Genomic DNA, 6,183 nt, shown 5'->3' with positions numbered 1-6,183 from the left:
TACAATGCTTCCTTTGAATTACATATAGTATTCACACACCTCCTTCTTTGCAGCCACACTCCAGACATCCAAAATGAGTGTTAATTAGAATTGCATTTTTCAATTAACTGGTGTCCTCAGCTCCATGAAACTATTGTCCAGGGCTGTATTATAAATTTAATCTACAGTCCACATTCAGGTCTAAAGAATGGTTGTTGAAGTTAATATTTGCTATATAAACATCCAGCATGTGCTCTAACAGAAACTAGGCTTCTGGATAAGCCAGCTGCCAAGCCATTAGGATTTCAGAGTAGTCCATAGCAAAGTGCTGGAGTGTTCCTGTATTTGGTTTTACTGTTCTGACTGATATTCTCCAATTGCCGTGCTCTCAGGCGTTATTGAGATTTTCTCTCCTTAGAATCAGAGAAGAGTGCAGACTGCTACCCATATCATCCATGATGCCATTCAGAGTATCGTGTCATGCAGCACCAATCATGGCTTTAGAACCAGGTCCCTTCAGCTCTTGCAGGTATGTACTGGGACCCTTCAGTGTGGCTGGAACATTCAATTTAGCAAACAGATTTTGAAAGACTGAAATAAACTACCCTATCTTAAATAGAGAGGACATCGCTATTACTCCCTAGGGCAGCCAGTCTGTTGACAGGTGAGGGCTGACAGAACAAGTTCAGTCCATCAGCCCTACCAGGAAGCTGTTGTGAGAGAACCCAATATAAGAGCTACAAATCTTCCTACTGTAGCTGCAGCATCATTCACCAGATGAGAATAGGTCCGCTCTCTGATTTTCCTTTGGGCTTCAGCTTGAGGTCTCTTTGGCTCTCTGCAGTGGCAGCACCTCGAACCCGTTTCTTTGTGATGAGTGGACAGACACCGTGAGGATGCTGAACTTCTTCAGACTTAGCTCAGATTTGTTGTACAGCAAGTATTGTACCTACAAAGGGGTATTGAGAAATACCTGCAGTCAGGGGTGTTAGTAGAGGCAGATACTCTAAGAGACTTTTAGATAGACACACAAGGAACATGGAGGATTATGGGGGTGGGAAGGAGTAGGTTAAAAGGTCGGCACAACATTGTTGGCCGAAGGGTCTGTACTGCTGCTTGTTATAAAACTAGGTCCTTCAGCCTGGATAAGGAGGCTCAGACGGACTCAGAGACTGCTGTCATCGGGTACTTCCGAGGCATTAATTGTCAGCGCCTGGAAGTTTGCTGCCTGATGATCGGACTATTGGAGTTGATCGGGACTTTGAGACTTTTTTTTAAACCGCGTCCATGGTCTGTGTTTATCAAATTACGGTGTTGTTTTGCACTGCTGTAACTATATGCTATAATGATGTGGTTTTTTCAGTGTGAATCTTGGTTTGTCCTTTTTTTATTTTGTGATATCACTCCGGAGGAACATTGTATCATTTCTTAATGCATATGCATTTCCGAATGACAATAAATGAGGACTGAGTGTCCTCATAATCTAATCTAATGTTAACATAAGAACATAAGGAATTGGAGCAGGAGTAAGTCATCTGGCCTGTCGAGCCTGGTCCGCCATTCAATAAGATCATAGCTAATCTGGCCATGGACTCACCTCCACCCACCTGCCTTTTTATATAACCCTGAATTCCCCTACTATGCAAAAATCTATCCAGCCTTGTCTTAAATATATTTACTGAGGTAGCCTCCACTGCTTCATTGGACAGAGAATTGCACAGATTCAATTCACCACTCTCTGGTTGCAATGCCATCTGGTTTGGAGGGGCCACTTGCACAGGATCAGAAAAAGCTACAGGGGGTGTAACCTCAGCCAGTTCCATCATGGGCACTATTTTCTCCACCATCAAGGACAACTTCAAAAGCTGATGCCTCAAACAGGCAATATCCATCATTAGGGATCCCCATCACCCAGGACGCACCCTCTTCTCATCAGAGAGGAGGCACAGGAGCCTGAAGACAAACACTCGCCATTTTAGGAACAGCTTCTTCCCCCTCCACTGTCGGATTTCTGAATGGGACAATCAATCCGCAAACACTACCTCACTACTTTTGCTTTTTTTTTACACAAATTTAAAAAAATATATACTTTTTGTATTTTATGTATTGCTGCAGCAAATAACAGATTTCACGACATATGTCAGTGATAGTAAACCTGAGTCTGGTTCTGAATTTCTTTTCTTGGTTGACTTACTGATGACCCTGAAGAAGGTGTTCACACAGCCAAAGACCTCACTTTAAGGATTCTTTATCTCATCATTTCATGTTCTCATTGCTATTTATTGATATTTGCATTTACACAGTTTGTTGTCTTCTGCACTCTGGTTGATCTTTCTTCGATCCTGTTATAGCTACTATTCTATAGATCTGTGAGTATGCCCTCAGAAAAACTGAATCTCAGGGTTGTATGTGGTGACATATACATACTCTGATAGTAAAGTTTAACTTTGAACGTGGTGGGTGCTGGAAGGCTGGTAGTTTAAAACCAGAGGACAGAGGGCTGGTTACATTTCTTCAACAGAGGAGTGAATCTTTAAAAGTCTCCTCTTTGGATGATTTGGAATTTTTGCAGTTAAGCACTTTTCAAACTAAGATTAATTGCAATTATAATCAAGGGTTGGTATTTAAAATTATGAGGGGGATAGATAGAGTTGACGTGGATAGGCTTTTTCCATTGAGAGTAGGGGAGATTCAAACAAGAGGACATGAGTTGAGAGTCGGGGGCAAAAGTTTAAGGGTAGCATGAGGGGGAATTTCTTTACTCAGAGAGTGGTAGCTGTGTGGAACGAGCTTCCAGTAGAAGTGGTAGAGGCAGGTTTGGTATTGTCATTTAAAGTAAAATTGGATCGGGATATGGACAGGAAAGGAATGGAGGGTTATGGACTGAGTGCGGGTCGGTGGGACTAGGTGAGAGTAAGCGTTCGGCACGGACTAGAAAGGCCGAGATGGCCTGTTTCCGTGCTGTAATTGTTATATGGTTATATGGAAACATTCAGTTGAAAAAAAATCACCCGTGATTCTTCTAAATGGTGGAGCCTCAAAGTGTTGTGTGCATTACTGCTGCTCCTATTTCTTGTTCATATTTCTTTTTTTGACTATCTGCTTCCAGTGGTTTTTCCATAGTGCTGCAGTTGAAATTAAGTACGCTGTTAGTCAGCAAGATATTGCAGTGTAAATAAAGTATGCCATATTTCAACCAGATTTCTCCAACAAGCCTGTTTGGAAAATTTAAGGCTTAAATGACTAAAGATATAGTTCGACTTTACAATATGCTGTGGTTTTATTTTGCCGAGGTCTCGCACACACAGGAAATGAAGACATCACTCCAGAGTCTGTTACAAAACGTGATACAGAATCGATTTCTCTCAAGCCGAGGCTGCAACGTAAAGCAAGTATGTTCCTGAATCCAAAAGCAATTTGCTGGAAACTTGAAACAAAAAACAAAAGATGCCAGAAGCAGTAAGGCAGCATCTTTAGAGAGAGAAAAACAGTTAACATTGCTGGGGATCGCCTTTTGTTAGTTCTGTTGAAGGGTCAAGCATGTCACTGGCCTGATATATTATTTGATTATTTCCAGATTTTACTGTTTTTATGCACTTCTATAAGTTGAGAATTAATTACAACTTGATTCCAAGAATGAAAGGGTTATCATACGAGGAATGTTTGCTATCCCTGGGTCTGTTCTCACTGGAATTTAGAAGGATGAGGGGGAATCTCATTGAAACCTTTCGAATATTGAAAGGCCGAGAGAGGGTAGATGTGGAAAGGATGTTTCCCATGGAGGGGGAGTCTAGGACAAGAGTCTAGGACAGCCTCAAGATAGAGGGGGAGTCCAATTAAAACAGTGATGAGGAGAAACTTCTTTAGCCAGAGAGTGGTGAATTGGTGGAATTTATTACCTCAGGCAGCTGTGGAGGTCAAGTTATTGGATATAAGTTATAAGTTATAAGGCAGAGCTTGATAAGTTTTTGATTGGGCACAGTGTGAAAGATTATGGGGAGAAGACCAGGGAGTGGGGCTGAGGAGGGGAAAACAAGGATAAACCATGATTGAATGGTGGAGTAGGCTTATTGGGCCAAATGGCCTAATTCTGCTCCTGTGTTTTACGGTCTTAAGGTCTAAATTAGTTTTGTTTTGCTAGCTTGCTTCTTTCTTAGTTATTTTTAACAGTTCCTAATCAAAGTTCAAAGTAAATTTCATTATCAAAGTACACATATGTCACCTCATACAACCCTGTGACTCATTTTCCTGTGGGCATACTCAACAAAACTACAGAATAGTAACTATAAATGATCAATGAAAGATCAACCAGATTGCAGAAGACAACAAATTGTGAAAATGAATAAATTACAATAAATAGAAACATAGAAAGCCTACGGCACAGTACAGGCCCTTCAGCCCACAAAGCTGTGCCGAACATGTCCTTACCTTAGACCTACCTAGGCTTTACCCATAGCCCTCTATTTTTCTAAGCTCCATGTATCCATCCAGGAGTCTCTTAAAAGACCCTATCGTTTCCACCTCCACTACTGCCGCCGGCAGCCCATTCCACACACTCACCACTCTCTGCATAAAAAACTTACCCCTGACATCTCCTCTGTACCTTCTTCCAAGCACTTTAAAACTGTGCCCTCTCCTGCTAGCCATTTCAGCCCTGGGAAAAAGCCTCTGACTATCCAAATGATCAATGGCTCTCATTATATTGTACACCTCTATCAGGTCGCCTCTCATCCTCTGATCACTCAACCTATTCTCATTATGTATGCTCCGCAATCCAGGCAACATCCTTGTGACTCTCCTCTGCACCCTTTCTATGGTTTCCACATCCTTCCTGTGGTGAGGCGACCAGAACTGAGCACAGTACTCCAAGTGGGGTCTGACCAGGGTTCTATATAGCTGCAACATTACCTCTCGGCTTTTACACTCAATCCCATGATTGGTGAAGACCAATGCACCCTATGCCTTCTTAACCACAGAGTCATGAGATAAAGAGTCCTTAAAGTAAGATCAATGGTTGTGGGAATATCTCAATGGATGTTCAAGTCAGTGTAGTTATCTCCTTTTGTTCAAGAGTCTGGAGGTTGTGGGGTCTAATCCTCATGATCTGACTATACTAGTCTGATGTGATATGACATCACATCTGTTATGTGAACAAACTGAAAGGGTAATTCATAGTCTTGAAAAAGCCACCAAATTTCCTACAAGATTATGTTTGCTGTTTATTGAGTTCCTTCCTCTTTACTTAATTTCATATCCCTCAGAAACTATGTGATTGGACACTAATAACGTATAAGTGATGGATGCTGCCCAGTCCATCACTAGCAAAGCTCTCCCCACCGCTGAGCACATTTAAGAGGAGTGCTGCCACAGGAAAGCAGCAACCATTATCAAGTACCCCCACCATCCATACCATGCTTTCTCTTCTTTTTTGTTTAGAGATAAGCACAGTTAACAGGCCTTTCTGGCCAATGTGGCCGTACCATCGAATTACACCCATGTGACCAATTAATCCACTAACCTGCATATCTTTGGGACGTGAGAGGAAATAGTAAACACCCCGAGGAAACCCATACAGTCACGGGGAGAACTGACAAACACCGGCAGGAATTGAACCTGGGTCGCTGGTGCTGTAAAGCGTTCATGCTAACCGCTACAATACCGGACTGCCCAATTTACACATTGGCTGTTTGTTAGTCAGCATTTATGTAAAGTTGTTAATAAATTCTATTGTATTTCTTTATTTTCCTGAAAATGCCCGCAAAAAATGCATCTGAAGGCATTGAAGGAGCCATGTACCTATTTTCTGTCTGCTTGTGTATTGTGCAGTATTTTGTATTGCACATTTCTTTTTCAATCTTTTTGTTATTATTAATATCAATATAATAAGATTAATACATAGATAATGGGATTACAAACATACACATTTCAACTGAACGTGAAAGAATACATAAGCAATAGTTACAATATAAATGAGTCTTCCCAAATCATGGACGATACAAATAACATATAAACAAAGCAAACTTAGGTATATCATAATATATATATTAAAAAAACAGAAAAGAGAAAAAGAAAAAAAAATTATGCAAGAAAAACTAATTTAACAATCTAATAACTAAAAAAGGAAAAAAAGAAAAAAGGGAAAAAAAAGAAAAAAAAGAGCTGTTTATAATATCTAACAAAAATACAAAATCATCAGTGTCGTCA

The sequence above is a fragment of the Hypanus sabinus genome, chromosome 31 (genome assembly GCF_030144855.1).
Source record: "Hypanus sabinus isolate sHypSab1 chromosome 31, sHypSab1.hap1, whole genome shotgun sequence".
In the NCBI taxonomy this organism is placed as follows: domain Eukaryota; kingdom Metazoa; phylum Chordata; class Chondrichthyes; order Myliobatiformes; family Dasyatidae; genus Hypanus; species Hypanus sabinus.
Note: the sequence above shows the minus strand (reverse complement) of the source record.